The sequence below is a fragment of the Struthio camelus genome, chromosome 8 (genome assembly GCF_040807025.1).
Source record: "Struthio camelus isolate bStrCam1 chromosome 8, bStrCam1.hap1, whole genome shotgun sequence".
Taxonomy (NCBI): Eukaryota; Metazoa; Chordata; class Aves; order Struthioniformes; family Struthionidae; genus Struthio; species Struthio camelus.
This window is the reverse complement of record NC_090949.1, coordinates 28,313,611-28,332,613: the sequence shown is the minus strand read 5'-3', so window position 1 is coordinate 28,332,613 and position 19,003 is coordinate 28,313,611. Positions and strand designations below refer to the sequence as shown.

The window sequence follows — 19,003 nt, the reverse complement described above, 5'->3', positions numbered from 1 at the left end:
TGCATGGCTTTTAAGAGGCACTGCAGGCCAAAAAGCTTTGCCCTGGAAGGCACTGGGCCATGGTGGCATAACAAGGGATGTATTCGGATCAGGCCTGTTTGTCCCAACAAACCCCAGCTATTGCATAGCAGAGAGCTCTGTGCACTGTTATCCTCTCTAGTCTGAGCCTGGGAAAAGCTCTATGTTAAGAGGCTGCTGTACAGCTTTTTGCCTTTCCCTCTGTGTCTAACTTGCTCATAAAAATGACTTTCTCTCCTCCATCCGTGATGGAGATCTCTCCCTGCTGATCTTTCCAGCAATTTATGAACCTGCCTGATGATGAACCTCAGTCTTCCCAGCTGGAATCGTAGCTCATGGTTTCTTGCCTTCTTCTCCAGGGACTTAGATGACAGCACCAGCTCCCTTCAAGGAGCTGAAACGAGCTTAGGGCTTTCCAGCGGCGTGGACGCGACTGGATCTTGCTCTGCCAAGAACGGAGGGCTGGATCTAGTCAGACTGTTTCCAAAGGTAGGATGAGGAGCCACAAGCTCTCATGAAACACCAAATCACATGTCAGCCTGACTTTCTCGTGGAAAAACCCTTAGGGGGGAAAAAAACCCAACAGGGAAAACTTCCTTTGTGGCAGTGGCCTAACATGCTAAGGGCTTAACACGCTAAAAGAGGACAAAATGTCCCAGCTCACACTGGAGAGGCAGCATTATAATTCAAGGCATCAGTATTGTCACAGCTGTAAAAACAGAAACATATTATGAGTACTAATTATATTAATTAAAGTTGTGCTGCTGTTTGTTTGAACGTTTATAGAGAGGAATACAGATTTTCCCCATTGTTTTATTCCAGGACAGAAGATGGAGGCCTGAGAGTGGCCAAGACTGTACAATGTGTGATCATACGTGCTGTGATTCCTGAAATGTCTGAGGTTCTTTTGTGGGCTAGGATGCAACCACCGGAAAGTTTTTAAAACATTATTTAGAGATATAGTACCTATCATCTTTTAAAAATATAGCCACTGAAAGCAACATTCCTCCTCTTTGTTCTGATTCTCCAGAGGTCTTGACACAGTAAATGCACCTTTGCTATCTCTAGCATGCTTAACCTGGGCCACGTGTGCAGATTCCTACCCTTGGAACTACTTTATGCCTCAGTTTACCTCCAGCTTCTAGAAAAGAGATGGGATAGTTGTTTTTTGTCTTTCTCTTTGCTTTATGTGGACTGCACAGTCTTCAGGACAGAGCCTGTATCTTCACAGAGTCTAGCAGTATGGGACTCCTGCTCTCTCAGCCTGATTGTAACAAAGTAATGTCAGTACTAAAGATGTGCTACTCTGTCTAGTCCAGGAGGAGTCCTGGGCTGCAGAGAACCTCTCTGGCTCCCATGATGACCTGGACTGTTTACTGAGCACAGTTTCTCCTCCTTCTAGTTCTCACTGTTCCAGGCTGTGCTCAAAACCCAAATGCAGTTCCTGGGGATCATTGCCTCAGGTTTCCTGACTCACTACTTTCTGGTACCTTCATAAAGTTCTTGCTCTGCTTTTTGTTCTTTCCTCGTTTCCTGTCTCCAGTGCTGCACCACCAATAGCTAAAATAAAACACCAGCTCTGAAGGGACAAGGGCCTTTATTCTGCACTGCTGTTGCTGTGGCTAGGAGAGGGCAGCTGCTCGTGGCATCAGCGGGAGGAATGGGCTGTCTATTAATACAAGTGTTCTATTTATGGACTGCTAAAGACTCCTGCAATAATGCAGAATTCTGGATGTCTCCTTCCTATGGGGGCTGCAGAAAGCATTGTCTCTCCTTGTCCTGTCTCTTTATGGTTTGTGACCAAAGCAGCTGCTTGCTGTAGGATGAGGCCATAGGAAATGCAGGAGTATCTGTGCCAGCTGGTGGCAGGTATTGATGCAATTGCCATGATTCTGTTAGCACTGAGTATTTGTAGAGCAGCCCCTGTCTGCCCAGACCTGGATCTTCTCACCTTTCCATCTAGATTCACTTGGCAGTAGTCGAGTTGTTGCTCTTGCTTCAAATTGGCTGGAAGGCTTAAAAGCTATTAGAGAGTCACATCCCCTTCTGCTCTGAGCATCAGGAAATTTAGCGCAAGAGGGGTGGAACACAGGTAGAGAGCGATTGTACTAAGACCTGGAATGAAATGTCACTTCAGTGAAATGTCTTTCTGTAAAATTAGCAAAAGCTGATGCAGGTAGGAAGACACTTGTGCTGTGTGCAGGTCAACAATGTTTTTGTTTGCCTACTGTCTCTTAGCACCTGGTCTTGGTGTCAGTGTTAAATTTTTTTTCTCGCTAGATAAAGAAACCTGTCCAGATCCATTCCACCTGGTGCCCTAAGGAAGCGGAGTGGAAATCGTAGGTTTTAGGACCCGAAAGGGCTTTGAGAAGTCTGTCCTGCTGTCCCAAGGTGAATTTGGTAGATTAATAGTATCAGTACGTGCACATTTATACACTGATATATATATTTATATAATAATTGCTATATATCTTTGCAAGCTGTAGATTCAGATAGGTCTGTGCTCAGTCAGTATATGTGTAGCAAAACATCAGAGAGAAAATGAGGACAAAGTCTTTATCAGCATGTTCTGGGTGAGGGAGGGTAGTCACAAGAAGTACGAGTTTAATCCTTGGCCCTGCCACAGCCTTGTGGTGGGATGCCAGCCAAGTCACTTCATCTCAACGTGTCTCAGATCTCTTCTGTAAAAAAGGGGCCAGAAGGACTTCCTTTGTGGCACATCTGTGTTGTCTGTCAACATCTTCGGCATGGGCTCGATCCTGTCTAGATGAGCTGATCAGTTGGATTGACTATGCTGGAACCTCAGTCATGCCCTACAGATATGGTGCCCCTGCTCTCTCCCCCCCCCCCCCACAGTGGGCTTGCAAAACCTGACTGTGGGATGCACACAGTGGCCATGCTACTCACAAGCAAGGGAGCAGGTAGCAAGATATTTTTGTTATCCCACGTGGATACATGGTAAGTCTCACTGCTGCCACCCCTTGCCACGTATCCTACAGCAGCACTGTCTGAGCAGCGTCTGAAAGTCTATTTTAGTGCAGCCACAGTCCCTATCTCACTGTCTAATCTTCCCTGTTCTGAGTGGCATCCAGCTTTCCCTTTGTTTTGCTGCTGTTCATTGGCCCAAAGACTTGAGTCTCTCCATCTTTCAGCTTGATATTTTCCAAGCAAACGTAATCTAATGCTTACAGAGGGCTCTCCAGCACAATGTATTGTGCTTCCCAGTACAAGCTGTCTGTGTTGGCTCTGAACGGCAATAACAAATATCTTAATCATCTTTCTTGTTTGGCCTGTAACAGGCAGCTTAAGCACAGAAGATGAACTTGAGAATGTTCCTAGCCCACGTCTAGTATGACCCCAGACTAGTTTCTATTTCCTACTCTTTTGTAATATTTAGTTGGTGGTGAAAAGTGAGTGGAAGTTGTCTGGCCTCAGCAAGTGGATGTTAGCTCCCTCTGAAGGATGAAAACGGGGGGAGTGCGTGAGTGAAAACCACTGGGTCACACTGTTCTCATAAGGCTTACAAGGAGAAGTAGCAGCTAATCTTCAACCTGAAATAATCACTTGCAAAGCCAGAGCTTTCCGGCTGGGATGTATCAGCTGTAATCTTGTGAAGAGTTCCTGCCTCCTGAATCCATGACCAAATGGTCCAGCAGAGTGGGTGGTGAATATCCCATCTCCATTTTATGCTGCTTTCTAGAGCCAGATCTTCACCAAACACCACCATGAAGTCTTCCTCACCCTAATGGCACACTTGCCCAGGGCAGCCCTGCTCTACTCTTGCAGCCCTGAAGGCCTAGAGTGGTAGTGGCTACGTGTAAAGCAGAGGAAGGAGACCTGTCCTGGGTTAAAGGAGGCTGTAAGTGGAGAAGGCGGCAGGGAATGATGCCAGGACAAAAGCACAATGTGCTGGAAAGGGGTCAGGTCTGGCAGGACAGGGCAGGGTGCTGCTCTGGGGTAAGCACTCTTGTTTAATGCCAGATCTGGTTATAAAACTATGGTCTTCCACGTACCTATAACCAAAGGGTTGTTCTGGCTGGAGCTGAGGGAAACTGCAACAAAATTGTCTTGTTTCATTGCAAATTAGGGAAAAAGTGTAGTCAAACAGCCTTTCTCACACATCCACAGAGTGCCAGGCTCTGGGGCTTGCACCTGGGGGTAACTAGACAAGAGCATTACAAGAGACTGGTTTGGGCAGAAAGCGTGCATGCGGTCGTGCATTTGCTTTACTCTGCAGTGGGACCTGGGATATTAAAGCAGCGGGGAACATGGGCCTACAGGACACCACTCTGAAAAGCAGCAAAAAGAGCTAGAGAGAGTATTTTGAGAAGGATCTATAATGCAGCTTGCCTGGTAATGGTGCTGCCTACCCAAGTGAATTTTACAGAAAGTAAAAGAATATAAGGTAAAATGAGAGCTTGGGGTGATTTTGCAAACTGGCCTGAAGTTTTCCTCATACACCTCACTCCTGAGTGTATTGCACTTGAGCACCAGGTGTCTAACCGATAACATTTGCTGGGTGTCCACAGGAGCCTGAGAAAGAGCAGCTCTGCAGGGCAAATAAGGCTTTAGCTGATGTCTGAGTCTAGTACCTTTTTCCAAATTAACTGAAGTCTTTACTGGTCTAAGTATTGCCCGTTTCCTCCTATTACAAAATATCTAAGCAACCACATACCTTTTGTTATTTATGTACGGGGATATGGGGATTGTAGCTGTCTCTGAGTGTCTAGAGCAAACTGAAAAATCCAGTTTTTCTGCAGGACAGAAGAACTTGGTTTAGATTCACGTTTTCCTGTGAACTAGAAGTTCCCTAGGCCTGGTAGCTTTTCGGGACCTTGATGGGTTTTGGGCTGACTCCAGTTTCCTTTAGTAGCTGCAGCGGGCTTTGGGGATCTGTGGCTCTGTCCTGGCTCAGTGCGTGGACTCCACGCTCTGTAGAGTCTTTGGTGCCATCTCAGTGCTTCCCAAGCTCTCTACTGCAAAACTGGGAGCTCAGCCTGGCTTAATCTGTCTGTCAGCAGGCTATGGGATCTGGTACTGGACCTTGGACAATCTAAGAGGAGTTCTGGCATCAAAACCTTTCAAGAAATTCAGCATGGCACCAGAGATGTTTTGGATGAAATTTTATATGGTTTTCTTGGTGAAATAAGGGTTTGGAAAATTTCTGATCAGCTCTGCCTTGTTCTGCTACTCTCAGACCTCCACTTAAGGAACTGTGGTATCAGGTTCTGTACTGCAAACACCATGCAGAAAGACTGTTCCCTGGCAGACAAGGCTCTCAGAAAATTTGGCATCTCCTGTGTGGGTTAGTCTTTCTGGGTTCCTGAGCAGGTCCCAGTATGATTTATGTCCATTCATTATTCTGTGCTGTTTTGTCTTTGGTCTGCTTAATATTCTGATTACATCGTGATTTTTGATGGTGGTGCTCGCAAAGAGCTCAAAGTATAACAGGACAGAAACGGGACACAATTTATGTTTAGTATTTTCTCAGTGAAATCAGTAGCTTTTTCTGGCTGTCTCCCCTGTCTTAATGTTGATCTGTTTCTCTGTGCTGTAGGCTAAAAGCAGCACCTGCATAATAGCCAGCTCTGAGATGGTACCTACCGGGCAGCCTGTTTAACAAATTATAGGTTGAGTAAATGAAAAGCAGACAGGAAACGGATGATAACAGGCGGAGGAGGTGGTTGCTGGCACTTTCTCTGAGAGATCAGGGTGTGTAATTCTTAAGTGGCTCCATAAGAGGCTGCCAACTATTTTTTCCACCCTTTACATTGACTTCTTTTCCTTCCCTCCACCTTGTGACAGAATGATCTCATCTGGACACCTCACAGGGCTGAATGCAGCCATGATGTGGACAGACAACTGTGTGACCACTGCCCATTCTCTGATGGGGAGGAGAAGTGGGCAATCACCTCTTCTATCCCCCACCTCCATCACAGTAAATCTGACCCTGGTTGTTCATTGCTACAGACTGATTGATAGCTGTGGTGCTGCTGAAGCAGCACTCTGTAATGCCTGGGCAACTGCATACTCCTATTGCTGATTCCAGCTGGCTAGGAACTGAATAGGACTTAATTATTTTTTTGGAAAAGTTTCCCTCAAAAGCAAGGCTCACTTGATGCTGTTAGTATGTGTGTGTCTATGTGTATCTTCCCCCTCTGCTCTGATTTCTCTCTCTGTTCATCTTTTCTCCCTATTAAGGCATGTCTCCTGCTCTTTTTCTTCCTCAGTCCTTCCTCCTGCTCTCACAAGGACTGGCAGTAGAGTTGGGAGGGCTGAAACAAGGGTCCATTTGGCTTCTGCTCTGGCAAATGAGAAAGTCAGATTCAAACCTGAATCAAAGGTCACGAGAGTCCCCCGAACAGTGTATGGAGTGATTCTCTCTGCTTTGGAGGGACCAGAAACCAGAGCTTGTTGTCACTTCAGTCCCTCTGCTGCTATTTCTCTTTCTGATCATTCCAGTGACTGGAGACTCAGAGCCAGGCGTAGAGCAGGAGAGTTTATGACTGAAAGATGAGCTAGAGAGGCTGAGAGGTTCAAAAGGTAATTAACCACGTTTTGCAGCAGGGGTGAGCAAAGTGCTGAGAGACTGTGTCATGGCTAAGGCACACGTGGGAGTCAGGGCAGAGGTAGGAAAGGAAAGGCACAGCTCCTCACTTCCCAAGTCCCTACTCCCACTGCTTGTATTGTGCAGGAATCCCTGGTCCTGTTCCTGCGATGCAGCTCACCTTGCTGGCTGTGGTGCTGTGACCTCCAGCAGCTGAGCTCAGTCTCCTGGTCAGGAAAAAACAGCTGAAGCTCACTCTTACCTTTTGCATGAAAACGCAGGGAAAGCTTGCCTCTGCAAACCGTGGGATGCCCCCCCTAGATACTCCACGATCCTCCTGAGTGTTTGTCTTCAGGGAGCTGTGGCTCTTGGTGACGCTTTTCCTTGGCTCCTCATTGAGAGCAGACGCTGGCCTTACTCTCAGGCAGGCTCTTGTTCCCCTTCTCCTCTGAATGTGGCAGCTGAGGCCCTTGCTAATACAGGGACCTACTGGAGAACTGCTGTACACCAGAGGCCCTTCCAACCTATGGTTTTTCATGATTTGGCCCCTCAACCGTCAATAACTCATATTATGAGTTACTGCAGGTTGAAGAGCTCCACACTGGGACAGCGCAAGGCTTTGGATGAGATGGTGCACAAAGAGGATCAGATCTGACCGTCATTTTCTGGATTCCCGTGACCTAAGCTAAGGCTTCACAGGAATGGCTGAAGAGGAACCGTCGTGCTAAGATAGATGGGAAAACCACCTCTCTGTGTGCTATTTTTGTCCATCCCCAGACCTACTGGATGACCCGGGAGAGAGTATGACAGTAAACTGGGTCTGAAACGCCAGAGAAGAGCGTGCTGGCTAAGGCGAGGGGCAAACTCTGTTTCCTTACAGTGGCTAGGATGTTGCTGTACTGCAGGGGATAAACAGTTACACCTGAAATACTCATGGATTTCCAGGTATTGATCCAGCATGGTTTGCAGATCTCAGGCCCGAAAAATATGCTTGAATGGTTAAAAGTATAAATTATCTTAAATTAATCATTGATTTAATCTGCCTCTCCAGAAGCCGGGATCACCATGTTATTGAATCGGGAACAAGCTGCAATTGCATACAGAGCTGTATGAGAAACACATGTATGCAGTACTTTGTATTCTTGTTCTTTCTGTGAGGCATATACTATTTCCTACTGAGATGAGTAGGTGTTGTACGGGCCCCAGCAGCGAGCAGAAAATCTCATGTGGAAGTACAAGTGCATTTCCAATCCACCCAGCATCAAATTACACCCATTCAAAAACAGAGAGGAGCCAGCAAAAGATTTCTCCCAGGTTAGATAGGGATGGGGGGAGTGGTTACCTCCAGTCTTTACAAAATGGGGTTAAGCCTGACAAACCCAGCTAGGCCTGTGAACCTCTTGTCCCCTGGGAAAGGATGAGCAGGAAGATGGTGCTCGCGCTGCAGCTGGTTTCTGTGGCAGTTCTGCGGTGCAGCTGGGCTGCATCAGTGCAGTCCCTTTTTGAGGGAAATTCTGCTCTATGGCATAGTGAGGGATCAGCTTTCTTGTGGATGAGCTGATGGCAAAAGCTTGGATCAAGACAAGAAGCGTTGTCCGCAGTAAAGCGAAGTCTGCAAGGAGGAGAGAGGCTCTGGAAGCTGACCGATGAGCCCTTCTACTTCCTCCCTGCCAAAGTATTGTTGATTTCTTTTGTAGGCGGCCTGCCAATTGGGGTTAGAGAAGTACCCCCCATAATTGGGAAAAATATGTGGAAAAAGATAGCAGCAAGAGGATGGCTAAAAAACTTGGGGAGGGAGCAGAAAGGAGGGGTAACATAGGGATGAGCTTTATTATTTAAAGACTGATAGATATGGAAAGTCATTGAGCTACTGCATGTATTGAATTAGCGGTTACGAGTGGACTCCTTTTAACAATCTGTGTGGATGCTCCAGGCCCATCTTGAGTGCAAAGGAAAACACATTATCTGAAATATATCCCTGAGGTACTTAATGAGGTGCCCCCTCATTAGCTGAATCTGCAGAGCTGACTCTGTGTCAGCTCTGAGCCTGCTTCAATGGCACACTGAAATGACTGTATAGTTCTGCTAACACAGTTCATTTCGTAATTGGAAGGGGATAGGCATGTGCATAGAGTCAGTCGCTGCAGCCGAGCAGACGTCTGGTGAGGGGTTATGCTGTCTGTTGGTCATTTGTGAGCATCTTTCTCAGATCCGGAGAATTTAGCTCCTTAATACTCCCAGGTACAAATCCAAATGAGCAGGGAATCCAAGGACAGCTGTATGAAGTGGGTTTCTTCAGTGGAGGGTACTGTTTGGGCAGAGACCGCAGGGCCAGGGAACGCAATTTACAGCCAGTCAGAATTGTAAATGGGTGTTTGATAGAAGCCTGATCCCAATCCCTTCCTCTGAGGAGGTAGGGAAAGTTTAATTCTCATCAGACCAGAAAGCAGGGGGAATACCTCCATACCCCGCAATTGTCTGTCGTTTTTTAAATAGAAATTAATGTTCAAATCTGGAATGTATGTGAGAGCTGGTGGGAACCTTGTTTTCAGAGAAGACCAGTTCATTCCCTGTAAAAAGTGCCAGAAACACCCATCTAAGGTCCTTTTTTGTTGTTGAGTTTGTTTATTTTTCTCTTCCTTAATAAGGTTTTCAGCAGCTCAGGCTTTTCAGAAAAGACAGTGCTGAATTCATCCTAAATCCGAACACATTGCAGTATTTTGGGGGCAGCGTCTCTCTTACTGGGCTCAGAAAATTGTTGCAAATTGGCCTTGACTGCATTAGGTCCTGCAGTTCTTTCTGTAGGTTTGCTGTAGCGCTAGGAATTTCCCACAGTTACAGTGCCGGCTAGTCTTTCTTCCTTGGCTTGCCCTCAGTCTGAACTGCTGCTTTGTTTATTTTGTGATTTGGTCTTCAGAACGCTGGATGCACGTTGTATTTTGTTTTATTTGCTTAAAATAGTGATGAGTAGTTGTCGGTACTGTTCCTGTTGTCTAAGGAATAGGTGAATAGTGACTCCTCATGCAGGCAGGCTGTGTCCTTACTTTCTTTTTACAAAAAATTTGATGAGAAAACCCATAAAGCCCTTTTCTTCTGTGGATCTTCAGAAGTCTGAGCACTCAGAGGGTGGCAGCAGGTCCCTTGGGCAACAGGGTGCGATGCTTACAGCATCTCTGTGGTTGTGCTGTGATGACACTTGTGCTGATATGTGTGTGTGACACTTTATGATTGCTCAGCTCCACGTGTCTTGTTAAAAGAGATGCATGATTTGATCAGAACTCCGTTTTATCCTGGCAGCCCCCTTAGATGAAAGCCTCATTCTGAATCTCTTGCCTGGTTTTAACTGGCCTGCTGGATGGAGGAGTTATCTGTGTCTCACTGACGGTCTGGGCAGCATGCAAATTCAGCTTTCCCCTGTAAATGTGCTGTTTGCAAATGGGATGGGGTAAGGGGCATAATGCAAATCAGTGACTCCTAAAACTAAATAATATCAAAACCTGTCCACAAAAATGCCTCCCTCTGGCTCTTGTCCTGCCTTGTCTGTTGTCCATCCAGCTATAGCAAGGTGAGTAACACTTGCTCTTAACTGCTGACAGAGTTAAAGGTTGGCAGTTCTCATCTGGATCCTACTGCTCTGAATTCACCTATGTTGACCTGGCAAGTTTCTGAACCATCGCATGCTCCAGAAGAGCAGGATTTTTCCTTATTCACTGTTTTAAGGATCACATCAGTCTGCGAGTGGTACTGCAAAGTAGCAGCCTCTGTTGTGTGCCACTTGCCTAAAAGAAAAGATTAGATTGTCTTGAGGGACAAACACTGGTGACTCCTCTTGGGAGGAGATGTAGCTTGTTTCACTTGGGATTTTTCACCTCTCTTTTTAATTACTATAAAGTAAAACTGTACAAGGATTATACGACCACACTGCCGCTCTCTCGTGAGGCTTTTATTCCAAAGCCTCCTTAATTGATCATGTATGAACTGCCATAGTTCTCACTCTGGATCCTGCTCTTGAAAGCAAAGCGATGTCTATCGCATACCACTGACCTAAAAACCTGTGAAAAACACTTGCTATCTCTGGACCAGTGGGTGGTTACAGGGTCTAGTGTGAGGTGTGTGCATGTCTACATCTGCAATAGGCAAACGCATTGAATCTTGTAGTATCTGAGAGCTGATTTCATCCTTACAGCAGCTACTTTGAGGGAGAGCAGAATCTGTTCACTGTGTTTTATGAGGAGATTGGAAAGGGTGGGGTGGCAACTGAGAAGCAGAAAGATTAAGTTGTCATAAGAGAGGCTTTGCGGCAGAGCTGATGGGTTAGAGTCAAGTGCTTTAACTAGATGCTTCCCCAGGTGCTATGTAAAGTAAAACTTATGCAGGCAGCATGATGCTAGGAAGCGTTTGACGTGATGACCTTATAATTACTTCAGTTAAGGATGTGATTAATGATCTGTACTTTGCCATGTTGTAATTTAATATCGTATATGGAGTCCACAGACATCTGCCCTGTACTAGAGGGTAAATGTTCACAAGGCAGCATCCTACAGTCTTGTACACAGCTCACTGAAGTCACTGCAGTAACTTTCATGAAGATGTGTAGGATCTGGCTCAAACATAAAGGTATGTAAATAGTCCCTGTGTTTTAAACGCCCTGCTCTTGAGGAGATGGGATGTCCGTTGAACGGATTTCCAGATCTTCACATAAGGACAAATGAGGACTCCCAGTTCTGATCCTTAATTTTCACTGAAATCCTGCTTATTTTGCTGCTCTGAAGGGTTAAGGTTTTGCCTTGTGAGTGTGGGAGCTGACATGGCTAAGCTTTCTACCGTTGTACTGCCAACTAAGCCATGAGGGACCTAAGAGATTTCGCAAGCCTGACGGACTTCCAGGAGAGCACACCTATATCCAAAGTGTAAGACTCTTTGAAGGGGCATGAATTACATTACCCTAACATCTCTTTTTGGCACTGGCTGCCTTTCTGGCTTTTAATCATTATTGAGGACTGCATGTTGCCTTGTAAAGCCTCAGCCCTTGGATGAGGAATGTTAGGTGAAAAACAAGAGTATCAGCACCCTAGGCAGTGATGGACTGACTGATTAAGGACATGTTTCCTTTGTAGAGAGAAATGCCATCTGTGTTGGTAAGCGTTAGAGGTCTGATATCCCTTAAAGCTAGATTTTCCCAGAGTCCAAGCTGGCTGGGATAATGTGATGTATGCTGTTGGAAATTACTGTCTCTTATGGTCTGGCATGTTACGAGTTAACCACTGGGTGGTTATAACATGCAAATCATGTCTCTCCTTGTGGGCTCACAAAGCTACATCACGTCTGTTCCAAAGCGGTTTGGGTCTTCATGGTCAGGGACAGTTTCAATGAGTGCACCATAGAAAATGGTGAAGTTTATAATGTGGAAAGCTAACATCCAGCAACTTACTTCCAGTAATTAACTTAGCCTGCCTCAAATGGCAAATAGATCATGAAAAAATAAACCACTATGCAGGTGCTTTTCCTGTGAGGATGAGTGAAATGAACTATTTGGTACCTGAAGCAGGCCAAGAGAATGCTTGCTATCAGCCACAGATTATTGCTCGCAGCTCAAATGGGCAGCTTAGTCTTACTTAGAAGGAGAAACCTAAGTGACTGGATGGACAGAAAGACATCGTGCGCTCACCAGTGGGCCACGTGTTCTGTTCCCAAGGGTGAACTTGTATGTGATGGCTATCTGGTATTAGAAAGGGGCACAGATATGGCTGTCCTCTTTCCCGTGCTTTGGGCTCAGCCACCAGGATTGAGTTCAGAGAGGAGACAACATTAGGCTATTGATTCCTTTCAGATTCCATCATTTCTGATTTTCTTCATGTTCAAAAGTGCAGTTCACCACTGCTGATTTGTGAATCCAGCTAAACCCTGTGTCCTTAAATTCACTTAAGACATAATCCTAACAGAAGAGCATAATGCTCTTGGAACGGCAGTTCCTGGTTGATGCAATGTTTCATGTGCAGGGCCTGATTCTGCTCTGATGTACGTCATTGGCTTTTGTGGCGCTACCTCTACTTTCTCCAGTGAAGACACTGACCCTATAAAGTACATACATATCTTTAAGCTTGTGAGCAGTCCCACTGAAGTCAATAGGCCAATGTAAGAACATAGAAATGAGCAAATATTTTGGTGCTTTTCTGGATCAGGACCTCACTACTGTGACTCTACCCCATCAAGGCTGTCAATTAACCTGGCAACTCAAATGCAGTTCAAATGTATTTGTGTTTTCTGCCTGGAGAAGCAGGGGGAGATAGGAAAAAACATTATTGTATCAAAATATATACTCTGATTTCAGTTCATGAGGAGCCAACAGGTCTTCAACTAAAATCTCTACCAGCACATCTTTTAGAGAAGAAGATGCAATGCCAAGCTCTGCAATGAACCATGTTTGAAATGATGACTTAGGGTTGCTCATATGCATGCTATGCTTTTTGTCTCTTCCAGATCAGCCATCCTTTGGTCCACTCTGGCTGGCACAGAGGACTGAGGTTTGTCAGAGGAGAACGTACACTAACAACTCCCAACTAGGTGTTTGTATCCTAAGAGAACAAAGCCACATAACTTCAGGCTTGGTCTTCAAATGAAACTGTTTGCTAGTTAATTTGCCAGGGGGAAACTTCTAGACACAGGAGACGCAAGCTCCCTGCAAGGTAATTAAAAATATGTGCCCCTTGCTGATAACTGACCCGTTAATTTCTTCCTGTTTGAGAAAGCCTCATAAAAAATTACTATACTGTTTGTGTAACAGGACAGTTGTTAGCACAGATGTTTCCCCAACAAATAGGGGATGCAAGGATACTGTCTGCTAACTTTCTTCATCTCAGTAATTGTATGAGGGCTTTTTCGGAAGGATTTTGAATATCTGGAAGAAGCCTTTTCTTGCTTGGGTGGAGGGGAGAAGTGTTCTCTAGATTATTTATTTAAAAATTAAAAAAAAAAAAAAGGCTGCGAAAGTGAGTCATATGGCTAGAGAGAGAAGTCAAAGCTATAATGAAATTGGAAGTCAAGCTGATCCTACTGGTTGGCTGTCTAGCTGAGATCTCATGTTCTTTTCCAGGGCCTGAATGCCAAGCAATGTGGTTCAATGACAATTCTTTATACCTTTCTCAGTCTAAATCCCAGCACTCCCAGCAAAATCCTGGCTTCTGATTGCAGTTTCTTCAGGACCGTATGTGTGAGTCTTGGCATGAGTCAATCATGCGGTAGAGGTTGGACCCATCTCAGGTCACAGTTGTTTCCCTTCCATCCATTTGCCTCTTCAAATGGAGGGGCTCAGTAGGCCCAGCTGGCCCAGTTGTTGTTATGCCTACAGCCTCCAAATAAGGCACAGAGGGGTTAATTGACATCCATGGCCAAACAGAGAGTCTGTTGTAGAGCAGAGATTTGAATCCATATCTCTGGAGTACTAGTTTATATACATGAATGAAGCACTTAGGTTATATTAACATTGAAAGGCTTGGGATGAAGGTCCTGGACTGTTCAGTGTCCCACAAAGATAAACAAGAGAGACCCCTCCTCTGAATGGGTACGTGTCTACACACAGGAGCAGGTGTGGGGATGGGAGCATCTGCTAATGTACCTGGGAACAGCTGGCCCATGTTGTTTAGGTCATGAAGACTGGTGTGCATGACAGGAGAGCTCTCGGGAAGAGCAGAGTAGAAGTAGGAACTATCACTGAGGAGATGCAATGAGTACGCTGGATATTGCAGTGGTCCTGAAGGAGGTTATGCATGAAATGGGGCTGCCAGGTCTCTCGGATCAGAAGGACCAGTTTTGCTCCGCATTCAGAAGCAAAGAAAGCATCATCCCTGACATGCGAACCATGCGAGTCATATTGGACCAGGCCAAAAACCTACCTTACCTATTATTCAGTATTCTATATTATTCTTAGTATATACCTCTAGTAAAGGTTTAGATTATGAGGACCGTGGCAAGCCCAGAGCAAGCTTTTCTCTATAGGCCATTCACAATGATCAGAAATGTAGAGACTTTGTGAGCCAGAAGCTATCACTAGTCTGTTGTGTTTGACAGGTCCAGCGGTGGCTGTCTTCTGAGCTTGAACCCATTTATAGTGTTGGACTCCATGGCAGAGTCATGTGATTTTAATTATACACTGTATAAGGATGTGTCTTCTTTATGAGTTTAAACCTCCTGCACAAGTGATTTCTCAGCTGCTTCTAGGAATGACAAGTAATAATTCCCTTTTCACCTCCTTCATAGTGTGCATGATTTTATAGGCAGGTAAATATTGCTGCAGGAATTGACCTTGCCCTCTTCTGGATTGACAGACAGCATTGAGCCCTAAGCCATTAGACAGAGTTGGATCCTGCTGTAGTACAAACTTTTAGACAGACATAGTGGTATTTAGAATTGTCTCAGAGCAGTAGCAGATTCAGTCTGGCATTTCCTTCCCTTGAGAGGCAATTAAAATGTAAATGCAGAGAGGTGTCTCCTCTAGAAGCTTCATGAACATCTGCAGGGGTACGTTTCTGTGGTGACCCTTGTCTAATGATCTTATTGGACCATAAACTTCCAGGCTTTTTCTGTCTCACACACACGCTTGCTTGTGTGATGGTTCAGTGGTCAGTACTGCATGCAGACTGCTGCTTTTTGGTCCTGTTGTGAATTGGGCTGTTTGCATGCTGCTCATCTCATGAGACTGGGGGCTGTTCTCCATACAGCTTTGCTCTCATGTTGGCCCTAGCCGTAATGCTTTAAAATCTCTGTGAGAAGATTTTCCTTATCATTCCCACTTTTTTTTTTTTTTTTGGTCCTTTGGAGCATCCTTTCCATCTGTTTGCAAAGCTGTGGGCATGTGATCTTCCTTCTTCTGTTGGAACTCCATTCCTAGTAGTAAACTGCCCTCTCCTGTGTACTCAAGTAAAGGTAGGATCAGAACTGGACTGATCCTTCACGCCATCTGTGGTCAGTGTCTGTAGGCTCAGGATCTCAAGCCTTTTAACTCATATCTACTTGATGCTACCAGAAATTTGACCAAGGCCCAGCCTGGGTCTGCTTTTCTGCTGTAGCACACATACCTGTGGACTGAGTTTAGTTTACTTGCTGAGTCTCCAGTGTTCCCAGAGCCCAGTTCAAAGCACTTATTGGGCTGTATCTGGCTGCCAGTGGTCATCTTCAGTCTAACTCAGTGACATGGGAGACTCTGAAACATGCCCAGCCTGGTCCCCATGTATTTGGCAGGATTAGGTCTGCACATCTGGAAGGCTCTGCGTACAGGCTGGGCAATCCAAAAGATGCTCTCAGGAAGGCATCATTGCTCATTCTTACAAACTTTATTGTTTACTTCAGGCATAGCTATTGCAGACAGGAACCCTGCAAAACTCATGTGACATCTAAGGGCTGCACATGTGATAACCACCATCCTGGCCTGCTTTAAGCCAGGAAGTGATGCTGAAACCCAGCTTTTATGGGTACAACCACGCTTGAACTAAATTTCAAAGTAGTGTAGACTGGAGTCAGGAGCCAACATTGGGAAAGGGCAAGCAGGCAAATTTTGCCTGTCCTTCAGCAGTTTCTGACTTAAGCTCATTTCCAAACTTTGCAGAAGCTGGGAACAAAGAGGTCCTACCAGAGGAATATATCTCTAGTCAGCTGAGGGTTGGGATGTTACCTCTGGGGAAGGCAGGACTTCCCAATTCCTAGTGAGTTTGAAATTAGGAGCCAGAAGCCTGGCAAACCCCCTCAGCAAATTATGAATGCTTGCGTAAGCCAGCAAGGCTCTGCAAGGCAGTGATTCTGCTCTGACTTATAGCAGTGGGAAATCTAGCCTATAATTTTTGTTCTTGAATTAGTAGTTGTTTTAATCACATGAATGCAACGGGCCAGGTTGTCAGGGCCACATGTGCAAAAATCAGAACTGTTGCCTCAATGGAGCCCTAAATATATAATGTCTCAGTAAAGACTTTCCCTTTTTATTGAGTTTATGGACCATTAAGCAGGAAGTGTGATGGAGAGTCATGCAACAGCCCACGAAAACCTGAAGTGCAATTAGGGAACACCTCACAGGTCATTTGGTATTAATTGGCCCCCTTTGATGCTTGAGCACTTTATGAATGCTATTATGCAATGTGATAGCAAGAGACTTGAATCAATAACCCTGTAGGTGTCATTCCATCTGACAGCCTCTGTTCCTAAATAAAGAAGGCTTATAGGGTCATTTCCATTGAGCTCCTTGGAGTCGCACCAAGAATGAGTTAAACCACCCCAGTTTCCACCCAGCAACCATCAGCAACCATCAGCAAACACCAGATACCAGTTCTGCCATGTTTGGAACTGTCTCTCTGAGATGTGCCGCGCGGAGATTTGCCGTGCAGAACACCTAAGTAATAGTGTGCTTTTCCATCATTTTTCTGGCAGAGATCAGTACTCTGAGCTATTTTGAACTTAATGTTACAGGGCCAGGGAATCTCTAGAGAAGATTCTGCATCTCTGGCAGGGCTTGAGATGAGATTTCCCTCTCTTTTCTCTTTCTATAAGCCCAGGCAGTCAGCGTGTCTCATCAGCACCGCTTCTGTGATACCCTCTTACTTTCTTGCTCAAGTCATGTGGTATGCTGCTAGCGCTACCCAAACTAAGGAGAAAACAGAGTTATCTTTCTCCCAAGCTGGGGCTGAACCCAGCTTTCTGCAAAGCTTGTTTTTGCTCACATTTTAGAGGATGACCGGTGAGGTGAAATACAATATGATGCGGTAGAAGATCCTGCTGTATTAAGAATACTCAGGGTGGAGCAGTGCCTGGAGAAGAGAGAGGAGAAGTAAGTGTTCATTCCTCTTCAGTGATTTCTCCTTCTTTGACCTTTGCTTTTCTCCATCTCTTTGTTACTCTTTTTTCCTTTTCCCTCTGTAGAGACCATGAAAGCAATCAATTCTAAAAGGAGAGCATGATTCATGTTGGATCAGCTCTGGCCTGATTCTGAGAGGATTCTTCTGCAAGGAGCTGAAGAAGAGCCTCTCTTCAATCATCAGTAGCAGCATCTAGGCTAGTTACAGCAGTGCAGGCTTAGGGAGTAGGTGAGGGCATGTGAGTGTTTGCGCTGCTTAAGCTGAGAGAGGATTAACTCTGCACCATTTAGTGCATAATCTGCATTTTGTCTTGTTTCCCTGTGGTCACCAACTCCGCAGATAGAGAATAGTTGGCTTCTTAATATGGGAGCTAAGAACTTGGCTGTGTTTGTAGTAGGGCTATCATCAGGCATGTTTTTGTAGCGCTGCCAGTAGTACCTTTAAGTGCACCTGAGATTTGATTGCCATGTTAAAACATGAATTTTGCATCTGAGGATGTTTTTCTGAATTTGCCAACTCCCACACCCTAAGTGTTTTTATCTCCCAGAGGTCTATCTCGGCACACCTCATTGCTTACCATCCAGCAAGGAGTTACTCTTGCATCTTTCTAGGATTACAAAGGGACTCTGTCACTAGTTATTTTTACCCATTTGTAACATGCATTTCAAGCCTTCTGAAGTCCTGGTAACAGCGTTTAAGAGATCCGTGCCTAGATGCAGCAAGCTGACTGCTTGAATGTTATTTCTTGGCATTTAGTGGTGTTTTTCCTTCCTCCCGCCTTACCTTGGCTGGCGCTTTGTTCTCAGTACCAAGAGGCAGGGAAGGGGGGGATGCTGGAGGAAAGCTCAGAGCTGCCTCTTGTGGAGAAACACTCTGTGATTTTTCTCTCCAGGAGAAAAGGGGCTGTTCTGCTTTGGGCACCTCTGTCATCTGAAGGGGCGGGAGTTGCAGCCTTGAAGTAGAAAAGGAAGAATAAAAAGAAGGCACAGGGGAGGGTGTGAGCCTGCAGGACACTCGGGGAGGCAGGCAGGCAGGCAGGCAGGCGAGTGGCACTGCCCGTCGCAGAGCTGAGCCTTGCTGCAGGCAGGCGAGTGGCACTGCCCGTCACAGAGCTGAGCCTTGCTGGGGATCTGGGGCAGGAAGAGGAGGCGGCAGGAAGAGAGGAGAGCATGCAACAGGGCAGGGATGCTGCATGAGAATCTCCTTCTGCCTAAGGAGAACGACAGCATCATCCAAGGGGAAGGAGGAGAGCGGGGAGGACCTGGCCAAGCTTGCACAGAGCCTGCTGAGCTCTCCAGGGGACTGACTGCCAGGGGCTCGCCTGGGATCCAAGCAAAGTTTCCTGAGCTTGCTGAAGAGAGGAAAGGAGGCATGTGAGATCCTTCCCCTTGTAACTGGGCTTCCCAGTCCTGGCTCCACCGGGGCTGGCCATGGCTTTGTCATTGCTAAATGAAGGGTGAAGGGAAGCTCTCCAAAACCTGGGCACCTGCTCTCTCCTTTGCCCACCTTGGCTCCAGGCTCCAGCCCAAGTAAGTGTCTTCCCCTCCCGGGCACAGATTCTGTCTCTAGCCTTGCCGAAGAGTTTCTCAGCACTTTGCCT

The 19,003-nt window shown here is 45.9% G+C and overlaps 1 protein-coding gene across 6 annotated transcripts in view; it reads left to right on the top strand.

Moving 5' to 3' along the window:
• Nucleotides 1–19,003, top strand: part of TMEM275 (transmembrane protein 275) — a 40,632-nt gene that overhangs the window by 12,644 nt on the left and 8,985 nt on the right. For 2 of the 6 annotated variants that reach the window (XR_011142601.1, XR_011142600.1), the window contains 2 exons: nucleotides 378–507; nucleotides 841–1,277. The gene's annotated coding sequence lies outside the window, so the exon portion shown is untranslated. Of the gene's footprint in view, nucleotides 1–377; nucleotides 508–840; nucleotides 1,278–13,045; nucleotides 13,252–17,458; nucleotides 18,933–19,003 lie in introns of those variants that run through there. The other 4 variants (XM_068953034.1, XM_068953033.1, XM_068953035.1 and 1 more) reach the window with 3 other exon arrangements.